General features: G+C 25.8%; 1 non-coding gene across 1 annotated transcript; it reads right to left on the reverse strand.

Annotated features, from left to right (window-relative positions):
• Positions 1-7,618: 7,618 nt before the first annotated feature.
• Positions 7,619-7,725, reverse strand: LOC126000172 (U6 spliceosomal RNA). Its single transcript, XR_007492534.1, has one exon. It is a non-coding gene; the product is annotated as a U6 spliceosomal RNA (small nuclear RNA).
• Between the last annotated feature and the right edge of the window lie 7,549 nt (positions 7,726-15,274).

Consider the following 15,274-nt stretch of genomic DNA (forward strand, 5'->3'; position numbering starts at 1 on the left):
AATTCTAAAAATCTAAATTCCATATTCTTAAATTCTAAATTCTATAATTCTAATATTTATTTATTTATTTATAAAAAAGAGTGATTAGTAGCCATTTCTTGAGGAGAGAAAAAGGTAAATTCTAAATTCTAAAAATCTAAATTCCATATTCTTAAATTCTAAATTCTATAATTCTAATATTTATTTCTATATTCTAAAATCTAAGATTCTACATTCTAAAAAGTAAATTATAAATTCGATTCTTAATTTCAATAAAACAAAATATGATTTCTAAACTCGAACATTCTAAATTCTAGAGTCTAAAATTTTAAATTCGAAATTTCTAAATTCTAAGTTCCTAGAATTCTAAATTCTGAAATTCTACATTACTTGGGCTTATGGGGGCGCAAATGTTGAAATCTGCCTGGCTATTGCCAGCCAAGTACAGACTGTGGTTTCATGACCCTGCATCCCATTTTGTTCCCAATACACGGAACATTTTCTGAGTCCATAGCCAGGTGAAACCAATTCTCGTCATGTGCTATGGCCCAAAATCCATAAAAGAAACACAAAATCCCGTAAATAACCAAATAAAATTTTAAATTGATAAATCTCTACATTTTATTCTAAAATTCTAACATTCTAAATTGTGAATTCTAAAATTCTGAATTCTCTATTCTAAATTCTAAAATTCTATATTCTATATTCTAAAATTCTAACTTATAAAATTCTAAATTTTAAAATCTAAATTCTAAAAATCTAAAATCTAAATTTTAACGTTCTATGTTCTATATTCTAATATTCTAATGTCTAAAATAATAAATTCTGAAATCTAAATTCTAAAATTCTAAATTTCATGTTCTAAAATTTTACATTCTACACTCTAAAATTCTTTTTTTTTTTTTTTTTTTTTTTTTTTTTTTTTTTTGGTTTTTGGGCCACACCCGGCGGTGCTCAGGGGTTACTCCTGGCTGTCTGCTCAGAAATAGCTCCTGGCAGGCACGGGGGACCATATGGGACACCGGGATTCGAACCAACAACCTTAGGTCCTGGATCGGCTGCTTGCAAGGCAAACACCGCTGTGCTATCTCTCCGGGCCCTACACTCTAAAATTCTTAATTCTATATTTTAAAATTCCAAATTCTAAAATTCTAGATACTGTATTCTAAAATTTTTTTTAATTTTTTTTTTTTATTTTTAATTATGAGAACAAAAGATGCAAAGAGGACAAGGTAAAGTTACAGTGGAAGGACAGTCACCCATAACATAATTCTCAGAAGAAGTCCCCTTGATGATATCTTAACTTTGAACTTTCAGCCAAAGTATGTTAAGATAAATAAAACAGAATCCATGTGCAATTACCTTGTCCCTCAAGTCCCAGATTGTAGCACATTGTAATATTTCTTAACAGCACACAAGGCAATCTAAAGCCATAAAACTTATGTAACTCCTTAAGCGTTAGAGGCATAGTATTTTTTACATTTCCATGTACATGCATATTAGCTTAAGTTAACCACAAATTTTAAGTTTTTTTAAGTATTAGAGTCAAAGGAGCACAGTAAAAATTGTGTTTGAATGGTGATTATTGTTTACATAGGCCACCAAAATATGAGGGACATGAAAAGGAATAATCTTGGACTAAATATAAAGAGACCCTACCCCTGAATTTTAATTTAGTATCCTATATTCTAAAATCTTGATTCTAAAACTCTAAATTCTAAAATTCTGATATCTATATTCTAAAATTTTAAATTCTAAAATTTAAAATTCTATATTCTAAAATACTTACTTCAAAAATTCTAAATTATTAATCTAAATTCAAAAATTCCATATTCTAAAATTTTAAATTTTATATTATAAAATTCTTAATTCTATATTCTACATTCTAATTTTTAAAATTCTATATTCATTATTCTAAAATTCTAACTTTTAAACTTCTAAATTCTAAAATTCTTAATTTTAAATTTTAAAGTTTTAAATTTCATATATTAAAATTCTAATTCTTTATTGTAAAATTCTAAATTCTAAATAGTTAAATTCTATATTCTATATTTTAAAATTTTAACTTCTAAAATAATAAAATTTAAATTCTAAAATTCTAAATAATATATTCTACAATTCTACATTCTAAAATCTAAATTCTATCTTACAATGCTAAATTCTAAATTCTAAGTACTAAAATTCTATATTATATACTCTAAAATTTTAACTGCTAAGATCCTAAATTTTAAAATCTAAATTCTAAAATTCTAACATCCTAAATTCTAAGATTTTAAATTCTATATTCTAAAAATCTAAATTTCATACTCTAAAATTCTAAATTTCATATATTTAAATTCTATATTCTATTTCTGAAATCCTAAATTCTAAAACCTTACATACTATATTCTATATTCTAAAATTCTAACTTCTCAAATTCTCAAATTCTCAAATTAAATTCCATATTCTAAAATTCTATCTTCTATATTCTAATATTCTAAATTTTAATATTCTAAATTCCATAGGCTAAAATGTAAATTCTAAATTCTAAAATTCTAATATTCTACATACCAAAAATAAATTATATATAAATTCTAAATTTCTATAAAACAAAATTTGATTTCTAAACTCAAAAATTATAAAATCTACAGTCTAAAATTCTAAATTCCTAGAATTCTAAGTTATAAAATTCTACACTACTTGGGATTGTGGGGGCGAAATTCATAGAATCTGCCTGGCCAGTGCCTGCCAAGGACAGACTGTGTTTCCTAACCCTGCATCCCATTTGGTTCCCAAAACAGGGAACATTTTCTGAGTCTATAGCCAGCTGAAACCAATTCACGTCACGTGCTATGGCCCCAAATCCATAAAGGAAATACAAAATTCCATAAATACCCAAATAAAATTCTAAATTGATAAATCTCTATATTTTATTCTAAAATCCTTACAATCTAAATTCTGAATTCTAAAATTCTGAATTCTCTATTCGAAATTATATATTCTAAAATTCTAACTTATAAAATTCTAAATTTTAAAATCTATATTCTAAAAATCTAAATTCAAAATTCTGAAGTTCTATTTTCTATATTCTAAATTTCTAGCATCTAAAATAATAAATTCTAAAATCTAATATCAAAAATTCTAAATTTCATTTTCTAAAATATTACATTTTAAAATTCTAATTTCTAACATCCTAAATTCTAACATCTAAATTCTAAATTCTTATTTGTATTGTAAGAATTTATGGAGAGAGTTTAGGAAGTCTGTCTTTGTGGTTCTAGCAGCTATGTTTCTTCAGTGTCGTTTTAATTCATCTGTAGTTGGTGTTCTTGGTCGTTATGTTGCTCCTACACTGGAGCCTGGGATAAAGTCTTTCGTTGTTTCTGGAAGACCCGTTCTGTTGCGGTACTCTCTGTCAAACTTCTGGAATTGGATCTCTCATTTGTTGAGCAGATTATATACCAAAAGATTGGCTAGAGCTTTTTGTTGCTGTTGTTGTTGTTGGTCCCTGGATGTGTCCTGTCCAGTCTTGGTGGCAACAACCAGTATATAGCGATCTTTGAGCTGTTGTGGAGAACCATAGGATTTTCACACTTTGTATCCAGGAACCCCTATGGACAGAAGGGGCTGGGAAGGTGGTGCTAGAGGTAAGGTGTCTGCCTTGCAAGCGCTAGCCTAGGACAGACCGTGGTTCGATCCCCCAGTGAACTCATAGCCAGGAGTAACCCTTGAGCGTCAAACAGGTATGGCCCAAAAACCAAAAAAAAAAAAAAAAAGAAAAGAGTGTGATGAGTAGCCATTTCTTGAGGGGAAAAAAATAAATTCTAAATTCTAGAAATCTAAATTCCATATTCTTAAATTCTAAATTATATAATTCTAATATTTATATTCTAGAATACTTATTTCTATATTCTAAAAATCTATGATTCTACATTGTAAAAAGAAAATTTTAAATTCGATTCTAAATTTCGATAAAACAAAATTTGATTTCTAAACTCGAACATTCTAAATTCTAGAATCTAAAGTTCTAAATTCTAACATTCTAAATTCTAAGTTCCTAAAATTCTAAATTCTGAAATTCTCCATTAATTTAGCTTGTGGGGGCCCAAATGTTGAAATCTGCCTGGCCAGTGCCAGCCAAGGACATACTGTGGTTTCATGACCCTGCATCCCATTTGGTTCCCAAAACACGGAACATTTTCTAAGTCCATAGCCAGGTGAAACCAATTCAAATCACGTTCTGTGGCCCAAATTCCATAAAGGAAACAAAGAAACATGTAAATAACCAAATAAAATTTTAAATTGATAAATATCTGCATTTAATTCTAAAATTCTAACATTCTAAATTCTGAATTTTAAAATTCTGAATACTGTATTCTAAATCCTAAGATTCTAAATTCTATATTCTAAAATTCTAACTTATAAAATTCTAAATTTTAAAATCTAAATTCTAAAATCTAAAATTTAAATTCTAAAGTTCTATGTTCTATATTCTGATATTCTAACATCGAAAATAATAAATTCTAAATTGTAATTTTAGAAATTTTAATTTTCATATTCTAAAATTTTACATTCTACACTCTAAAATTCTTAATTCTATATTAAAAAATTCTAAATTCTAAAATTCTAGATTTTATATTCTAAAATTTTAACTTCAATACCTAAATTCTAAAATCTAGATTCTTAAACTCTAAATTCTAAAATTCTGAATTCCATATTCTAAAATTTTAAATTCTAATTTCTAAAATATTATATTCTAAAATACTAACTTCAAAAATTCTAAATTATAAATCTAAATTCTAAAATTTTATATTTTAAAATTTAAAATTTTATATTATAAAATTCTAAATTCTATATTCTAAATTCTAAATTTTAAAATTCTATATTCATTTTTCTAAACTAATAACTTTTAAAATTCTAATTTCTAAAATATAAATACTTAAATTCTAAATTTTAAATTTTAAAATTCTAAATTTCATATGTTAAATTTCTATTTTTTATTCTAAAATTCTAAATTCTAAATAGTTAAATTCTATATTCTATATTTTAAAATTCTATCTCTAAAATTATAAAATTTAAATTCTAACATTCTAAATTATACATTCTACAATTCTACATTCTAAATTCTAAAATTCTAAATTCTATATCCTACACTAAATTCTAAATTCTAAATTCTAAAATTCTAAATTCTATATCCTACACTAAATTCTAAATTCTAAGTTCTAAAATTCTATATTATATACTCTAAAATTTTAACCTCAAACATCCTAAATTCTAAAAACTAAATTCTAAGATTTTAAATTCTATATTCTAAAAATCTAAAATTCATATTCTAAAATTCTAAATTCCATATATTTAAATTCTATATTCTATTTCTAAAATCCTAAATTCTAAAATCTTACATACAATATCTATATTCTAAAATTCTAACTTCTCAAATTCTCAAATTCTAAATTCTAAAATTAAATTCCACATTCGAAAATTCTATCTTCTATATTCTAATATTCTAAATTTTAATATTCTAAATTCCATATGCTAAAATTTTAAATTCTAAATTCTAAAATTCTAATATTCTACATTCTAAATTCTAAAATTCAAGATTCTATATTCTAAAGTCTAAATTCTAAAATACTATATTTTATATTCTATAATTCTAACTTCTACCATCCCAAATCCTAACATCTAAATTGTAAAATTTTAAATTCTAAAAATCTTAATTCCATATCCTAAAATTCTAAATTCCATATTTTTAATTCTAAGTTCTATAATTCTAAAGTCTATATACTAGAATACCTATTTCTCTATTCTAAAATCTAAGATTCTAAATACCAAAAAGTAAATTTTAAATTCGATTCTAAATTCTGATAAAATAAATTTTGATTTCTAAACTCGAAAATTCTAAAATCTAGAGTCTAAAATTCTAAATTCTATATTCCTAGAATTCTAAATTCCTAGAATCCTAAATTCTAAACTTCTACACTACTTGGGATTGTGGGGGCCCAAATGTTGAAATCTGCCTGGCCAGTGACAGCCAAGGACACACTGTGGTTTCATGACCCTGCATCCCATTTGGTTCCCAAACACGGAACAATTTCTGAGTCCATAGCCAGTTGAAACCATTTCATGTCACGTGCTGTGGCCCAAAATCCATAACGGAAACACAAAATCCCACAAATAACCAAAAAAAATCTAAATTGATAAATCTCTACATTTTATTCTAAAATTCTAACATTCTAAATTCTGAATTCTAAAATTCTGAATTCTCTATTCAATTCTATATTCTAAAATTCTAACTTTTCAAATTCTAAATTGTAAAATTGAAATTTTAAAATTCTAAATTCCAAAGTTCTATTTTCTATATTCAGAAATTAATGTCTAATATAATAAATTCTAAAATCTATATTCAAAAATTCTAAATTTTATATTCTAAAATATTACATTCTTATTTCTAAAATTCTATATTATAAAATTCTAATTTTTAACATCCTAAATTCTAACATCTAAATTCTAAAATTCTAAATTCTGAATTTTTTTACTGTAAGAATTTATTCAAGAGACAAATTTGATTAGCATAATGAGGTAAACTAACATAACATAATATAGTGACATAACATAACATATAATATAATTGATATAATAATAATACATGTAAGCCGAAGAAAGATTCTGATTAAAAACACATTTTTTCCTTAATGGCTTACAAATATTTCACAGTAGTATCTTAGGTACATATTAACAATTGATTCAGGGGAATACCTATCAGCAATTATGTCCTCCCCCCATTCCAGTTCCCTTTCTACAACCCATTAAACCCACCGTCACCCCCCGGGCTGCTAGAGGAGGAGGACCACTCTTTGTCTGGCTTACTATTAGTGATCACATATCTGTTTGGTCCTGAAACCCTCCCTTGTTTCCCCTTCTATTTAAGAGGCAGAGCTAGAAAAATCGAGGTATGTGGTTTTGTTTGAAGGCAAGAAAAGCAATAGAATGGGGTACAAAATCAGAGGAAAAAAAATCAAAAGTCAAATATGCTGAAAATGGGCTATGTCACTATAGAGGCTTCCAACCTCAGTTTGAGAGGATGTGAAAAAGGTAATTAAAATACCACAACAATACAGAAAAAAATATCGAACTAAAAAACCGGTGAGCACTACATCAATAAAGACAGTCACCACACAATAGTCTCGGTTCTGAAATAAAATCATGCTCGAGTGCAATAAGAAAGAGAAAAACAAGATAAAATAAAATAATATTGGAGACATTAACCGTAATCTCCACACCAAAATAAAGACGTCAAAAATCGAACAATCGATAAATAAACACGTGGAAAAATGTTTGTTTTGTGCCTTTTTTTCTCTTTTTCTTTATCCCCCGGCATAGGCACAGTAACCATTGGGGATATTGTAGAGGGAATTCCCTTGACCTAGGAGATACAGTGTTTCTCCACCCTTGAAGTATACTGTCATGGGATTAACTCTAGACTCCTTGCATGATCATTTGCTCTCCCCTTGCTGCTTTCATGGTGTGTGGAAGACTTCTGCTTTGTCTGGATGGTAAAATCAGACCTCTGTTTCTCGAGATCTTGGTGGTTGTGCAGCTCAGGGAATGGGGTTTAGGAAGTCTCTTTGTGGTTCTAGCAGTTTTGGTTATTTTTTTCTTTTAAAATATGGAACGTTTCACGAATTTGCGTGTCATCCTTGCGCAGGGGCCATGCTAATCTTCTCTGTATCATTCCAAATTTAGTATATGTGCTGCCGAAGCGAGCAAAGAAGTTATTATTCTTCAGTGTCGTTTTAATCCATCTTCTGTAGTTGGTGTTCTTGGTCGTTATGTTGCTCCTAGACTGGAGCCTGGGATGTCTTTCGTTGTTTCTGGAAGATCCGTTCCCTTGCGGTTGTCTCGGTCAAACTTCTGGAATTGGAGCTCTTGTTTGTTGAGCAGATCATATACCAAAAGCTAGGCAACAGCTTTTTGTTGCTGTTGTTGTTGTTGGTCCCTGGATGTGTCTTGTCCAGTCTTGGTGGCAACAACCAATATATAGCGATCTTGGCTTTTGCACATATCAAAGTATGACCTGTTTTATGATGTAGTCTTACCGATAGGTTAGGAGGGAGGACAACTTGCTCTTAGATCAAGTTGTTCCCATTTGATTGATAACCATCTCAGATTATCAATTTAGGACTGGCTCATGTTGGTGTCAGAGCAACATTGTAAATGCCCTGGAGGGGATTGGGTTCTTTGAGCTGTTGCGGAGAACTCTATCTATTCTGAAATACTTAGTGCTCTATTCTAAATTTTAAGATTCTAATTCTAGATTCTAAAATTTTAACATATAAAATTCTAAATTCTAAAATTCTAAATTCTAAAAATCTAAATTTCATATTTTAAAATTCTAAATTCTATGTTCTGAAATTCTAAATTCTAAAGTTCTATATTTTATTTTTTAAAATTTTATATTACAAAATATATTCTATATTCTAATATTCTAACATCCAAAATAGTAAATTATATATTCTTAATTCTAAAATTCTTAATTCTATATCCTAAAATTCTAAATTCTCTTTCCTAAAAATCTAAATTCTAAATTCTTTAATTTTAAGTTCTAAATTCTAAATTCCATAGGGTACAATTTTAAATTCTAAATTCGAAAACTTTAAATTCCATATTCTAAAATTCTTTATTATATACTCTAAATTTCTAACTTCTAAAATCCTTAATTATAAATTTCTAAATTCTAAAATTATAACTTATTAAATACTATATACTAAAATCTGAATTTTAAACTTCTAAATTCTAAATTCTTTTTTTCTAAATGCTAAATTCAAAAATTCAAAATTCTATATTCTTAAATTCTAAATTCTATAATTCAAAAATATACATTCTAGATTTCTTAATTCTATATTCTAAAATCTAAGATTCTACATTCTAAAACGTAAATTATAAATTCTAAAATGTGATAAAATAAAATTTGATTTCTAAACTAGATAATTCAAAAGTCTAGAATCTTAAATTCTAAATTATAACATTCCAAATTCCTAGAATTCTAAATTATAAATTCTACATTACTTGGGCTTTTTGGGTCGCAAGAGTTGGCATCTGCCTGGCCAGTGCCAGCCAAGCACAGAATGTGATTTCATGACCCTGCATCCCATTTGGTTCCCAAGACACGGAACAATATCGCAGTCCATAGCCAGGTGAAACCAATTCATGTCACCTGCTGTGGCCCAAAATCTATAAAGGAAACACTAAAACCCATAAATAATCAAATAAAATTCTAAATTGATATAGATAAATATTTACATTTTATTTTAAAATTCTAACATTCTAAATTCTGAATTCTAAAATACTTAATTCTTTATTCTAAATTCAAAATTTTTAAATTCTATATTCTAAAATTCTAATTTATAAAATTCTAAAATCTAATTTTTTAAATTCTAAATTCTAAAATTCTAAATTTCATATTTTAGAATTCTAAATTTTATATTCTGAAATTCTATATTCTAAATTTCTATATTTTATCCTAAAATTCTATATTCAAAAATATATTCTATATTCTAAAATTCAAACTTTGTAAATTCTAAATTATAAAATCTAAATTCTAAAATTATTAAGTCTATATTCGAAAATTCTACATTATATTCTAAAATTCTAAATACTATATTCTAAAAATCTAAATTCTAAAATCTGAAATTCTAAATTCTAAATTCTGAATTTGTAAATTCCATGTGCTAAAATTTTAAATTTAAATTCTAAAATTCTATATTCTATATTCTAAAATTCTAAATTTTTAAATCTAAAATTTTAAATTTTATATAAAATATTCTAAATTCTATATTTTAAAATTCAAAATTCTGATTTATAAAGTTCTATATTTCAAATTCTAAAATTCTAAATTCTAAAATTCTGAATTATAAAATCTAAATTCTTAAATACTCAATTCTCTATTCTAAAATTGTAAATTCTACATTCTAAATTCTAAAATTTTTATAATATATTCTAAAATTCTAACTTCTCATATAAGAATTCTACAATTTAAGTTCTAAAATTCTAAATTCTAAATTCAAAAATTCTATATTCTATATTCTAAAATTCTAACTTCTAAAATTCTAAATTCTAAAAACTAAGTTCTAAAATTCTAAATTCTATATTCTACAATTGTACATTTTCAATTCTAAAAATCTAAATTGTAAATTTTAAAATTCCAAATATCTAAAATTATACCTACTATTCAAAAATTTTAAATTACATGGCCATGGAATTGCTCAAGAATAAGCATCGGCCTGGTCAGTACTAGCCAAGGACAGCTTGTGGTTCTATGCTCCTGAATCCCATTTAATTCCAAAATATTCTTAATTAATAAATCTCTACATTTTATTCAAAACCCTAAAATTCTAAATTCTAAAATGCTTAATTATACGTTCTATATCCTTAGATTCTAAATTCTAAAATCTAAAGTCTAAATTTGATTTTAAAATTCGATAATACAAAATTTGAATTCTAAACAGTAAAATTTTATATTCTATATTCTAAAATTCTAAATTTGAAAATACTACAGTCTAAAATACTACAATTTATATTCTAAATTTCCTAATTCTAAATTCTAAAATTCTAAATTGTATATTCTAAAAATCTAAATTCTATAATTCTAAAATCTGTGTTCTAGAATTCTTAATTATATCTTCTACAACAGTGGTCCTCAAACTATGGCCCACGGGCCGCATATTGTATTTGTATCTGCTTTGATTCTTCATTGCAAAATAAGATATAAGCAGTTTGCATAAGAATTCGTTCATACGTTTTTGTTTTTACTATAATCAGACCCTCCAATGGTCTGAGGGACAGTGAACTGGCCCCCTGTTTAAAAAGTTTGAGGACCCTTTTTAAAATCTAAAATTCTACATTCAAAAAAGTAAATTCTAAATTATATTTTAAAATTCGATAAAACAAAATTTGATTTCTACGCTCTAATATTTCAAATTCTATATTATATAATTCTAAATTGTATAGTTTAAAATTCTAAATTCTAAATTCCTAGAATTCTAAATTCTAAAATTCTACATTACTTGGTCTTGTGGGGGTACAAGTGTTGACATTTGCCTGGCCAGTGCCAGCCAAGGACTGACTGTGGTTTCATAACCCTGCATCCCATTTGGTTCTCAAAACACGGAACAATTTCTGAGTCCATAGCCAGGTGAAACCAATTCAAGTCAACTTCTGTGGCCCTAAATCCATAAAGGAAACTCAAAAACACATAAATACTCAAATGAACTCTAAATTGATAAATCTCTACATTTTATTCTAAAATTCTAACATTCTAAATTCTGAATTCTAAAATTCTTAATTCTATATTCTAAATTTTAAGATTCTAAATTCTGAAAACTAAATTCTAAATTTGATTCTAAAATTTGATAAATCAAAATTTGTATTCTAAATGTTAAAATTATAAACGCTGAAATTTGAATCTTATATTCTAAAATTCTAAATTCTAAAATTCTAAATTCTAAAGCCTAAAATTCTAAATTCTATATCCTAAAATTCTAAATCCTAAAATTCTATCTTCTATATTCTAAAATTCTAACTTCAAAAATTCTAAAATCTAAATTCTAAAATTCTAAATTATATATTCTAAAATTCTAAACTCTAAAATTCTAACTTTTATATTCTCAAATTCTCAATTCTAAAATTTTAAAGTCTAAGTTTTAAAATTCTAAATCCTAAACTCTGAAATTCTAAACTCTATACAGTTTTAGAATTTAGAATTTAGAACTTTAGAATATAGAATTTTAAAATATAGAATATAGAATTTTAGAACTTAGAATTTCAGAATATAAAATTTTAGAATATAGAATTTAGAATTTTAGATTTTAACATTTAGAATTTTTCAATATACAATTTAGAATTTTAGAGATTAAAATCTTAGAATTTTGAATTTTAGTATATAGAATTTGAATTTTAGAATATAGAATTTTGAATTTTAGAATATAGAATGTAGAAATTTAGAATTTAGAAATCAAAATTGTTTTATCTAATTTTAGTATCCAATTTAGAATTTACTTTTTAGAATGTAGAATTTTAGATTTTAGAATACAGAATAAAGAATTCTAGAATTCAGGAATATAGAATTACGAATCTAGAATTTTGAATATAAAAATTTACAATTTACGATTTACAACTTTAGAATATAGGATTTAGAATTTTACAACAGGTGATGTGAATCGATTTCACCTGACTACGGAATCAGAAATTGTTTCGTGTTTTTGGAACCAAAGAAGATGCAGGGTCATGAAACCACAGTCTATCCTTGGCTGGCACAGGCCAGGGAGATGCCAACACTTGTGCCCCCACAAGCCCAAGTAATGTAGAATTTTAGAATTTAGAATTCTAGGAATTTAGAATTTAGAATGTTAGAATTTAGAATTTTAGACCGTAGAATTTAGAATTATATAATATAGAATTTTAGAATTTATAATGTATAATTTTAGAATATAGAATTTGGGATTTTCGAGTTTACAATTTGCAATTTTATAATTTAGATTTTAGAATTAAGAATTTAGTATATTAGAATACAGAATTTATAATTTTAGAATATAGAATAAAATTTTTAGAATTTAGATTTTTGATTTTAGAATTCAGAAATTTAGAAGTTAGAATTTTAGAATATAGAGTTTAGAATTTTATAATTCAGAATTTAGAATTTTTGAGTTTAGAATTTAAATTTTGGAACTCAGACTTTAGAATTTAGAACTTTGAATTTTAAAATATAGAATTTAGAATTTTATAGTTTAGAATTTTAAAAATTAGAATGCAAATTTTGATTTATAGAAATTTAGATTAAAATATAGAGGTTTATCAATTTAGAAATTTAATCGATTATTTATGGGTTTTTGAGTTTCCTTTATGGATTTAGGGCCACAGCAGGTGACATGAATTGGATTCACCTGGCTATGGACTCCGATATTGTTCCGTGTTTCGGCAACCAAATGGGATGCAGGGTCAAGAAACCACTGTCTGTTCTGGTCTGGAACTGCCAGGCTGATGACAACACTTGTGCCACCGCATTTTCAAGTAATGTAGAATTTTAGAATTTAGAATTCTAAGAATTTCAAATTTAGAACATTTGAATTTATAATTTTAGACTATAGAATTTAGAATTATAGAATATGGAATTTAGAATTTAAAATTTAGAATTTTAGAATATAGAAATTTAGAGTTTAGAATTTAGAATTTTAGAGTTTAGAGTTTAGAAATTTAGAATTTAGTATTTTAGAATAGAGAATTTAGAATATTATTATCTGGAATTTAGAATTTTAAATTGAAAATTTTATAATTTGAATTTTCAAATATAGAATTTATAATTTTAGAGTTTAGAATTTTAAAATTAGGATACAAATTTTGATTTATCAAATTTAGAATTCAGTTTTTAGATTTTAATATCTTATAAAATATTATTTAGGACTAATTTAGAGTTTTAGAAGATAATGTAGAGATTTATCAATTTAGAATTTTATTTGATTATTTATGTGTTTTTGAATTTCCTTCATGAATTTTGGGCCACAGCAGGTTACAAGCATTGAATATACCTGGCTATGGATTCAGAAATTGTTCTGTGTTTTGGGAACCAAATCGGATGCAGGGGGCATGAAACCACAGTCTTTCCTTGGCTAGCAGTGGCCAGGAAAATGCTTGCACTTGCTCCCCCACATACCCAACTAATTTAGAATTTTAGAATCATAAGTATAATTTTAGATGTTTGAATATTAATAATTAGAATTCTAGGAATTTAGAATGTTAGAATTTAAAATTTTAGGCTATAAAATTTAAAATTTTAGAATTTACTTTTTAGAATTCTAGAATATAGTACTGAGAATTTTAGAATATAGAAATTTAGAGTTTACAATTCAAATTTTGAATTATAGAATTTTAGACTCAAATTTATAATTTACTTTTTAGGATGTAGAATCCTACATTTTAGAATATAGTATTAAGAATTCTAGATTATTGAATATGGAATTTTAGAATTTAGATATCTAGAATATAGATTTTAAAGTTTTAGAATTTAGAACTTTGAAATTTAGAATTTAGTATTTTAGAATTTAGAATTTTACAGTTAAGAATTCAAGTTTTGTATTATCGAATTTTAGAATTGAATTTAGAATTTAGATTTTAGAATTTAGTATCTTAGAATTTAGAATGTAGAATTAAGCATTTCAGAATTTCGAATTTTAGAGTATAGAATTTAGAATTTCAGAGTTTAGAATTTAAAATTTTAGAATTCAGACTTGAGAATTTTAGAATTTAGAATTTGAGAATATAGAATTTAGAATTTTAGAGTTTAGAATTTTAAAATTTAGAACACAAATTTTGATTTATAGAATTTTAGAATTGAACTTAGAATTTAGTTTTTAGAATTTAGAATCTTAGAATTTAGACTATAGAATTAAGAAGTTTAGATTTAAGAATTTAGAATGTTAGCATTTCGGAATAAAATGTAGAGATTTATCAATTTAGAATTGTATTAGATTATTTCTGGGTTTTTCAGTTTCCGGTATGGATTTTGGGTCACAGCAGGTGATGTGAATTGATTTCACCTGGCTATGGACTCAGAAATTGTTCCCTGTTTTGGGAACCAAATGGGATGCAGGGTCACAAAACCACTGTGTGTCCTTGGCTGGCACTGGCCAAGCAGATGCCAACACATGCACCCCCACATGCCCAAGTAACGTGCCCTTACATGCCCATGTAATTTAGAAGTTTAGAATAGTAGGAATAATTTTACATATTTGTAATTTTAGAATTTAGAATTCTAGAAATTAAGAATATATAATGTTGGAATTTAGAATAATATAATATAGAATTTAGAATTTTAGATTTTGGGATTTAAAATTTTAGAATATAGAATTTAGAATTTTAAAATATGGAATTTAGAATTTTAAAATTTAGAATACAAATTTTGATTTATTGAATTTTAGAATAAAATTTAGAATTCAGTTTTCAGAATTTAGAATCTTAGAATTTAGAATATAAAGTTAAAAATTTTAGAATTCTGGTCCCGAAGAGATAGCAGAGCAGCATGTGCCTTTCAAGCGGCAGATCCAGGACCAAAGGTGGTTGGTTCAAATCCTGGTGTCCCATATGGTCCCCCATGCCTGTCAGGAGCTATTTCTGAGCAGACTGCCAGGAGATAACCCTGAACAATTCCGGTGTGGTCCAAAAACCAAAAAAAAAGGATTTTAGAATTTATATTTAGAATGTTAGAATTTTAGAACAAATTGTAGAGATTCATCAATTTATAATTTTATTTGATTATTTATGGGTT

This window comes from Suncus etruscus, chromosome X (genome assembly GCF_024139225.1).
Source record: "Suncus etruscus isolate mSunEtr1 chromosome X, mSunEtr1.pri.cur, whole genome shotgun sequence".
Classification (NCBI taxonomy): Eukaryota; Metazoa; Chordata; class Mammalia; order Eulipotyphla; family Soricidae; genus Suncus; species Suncus etruscus.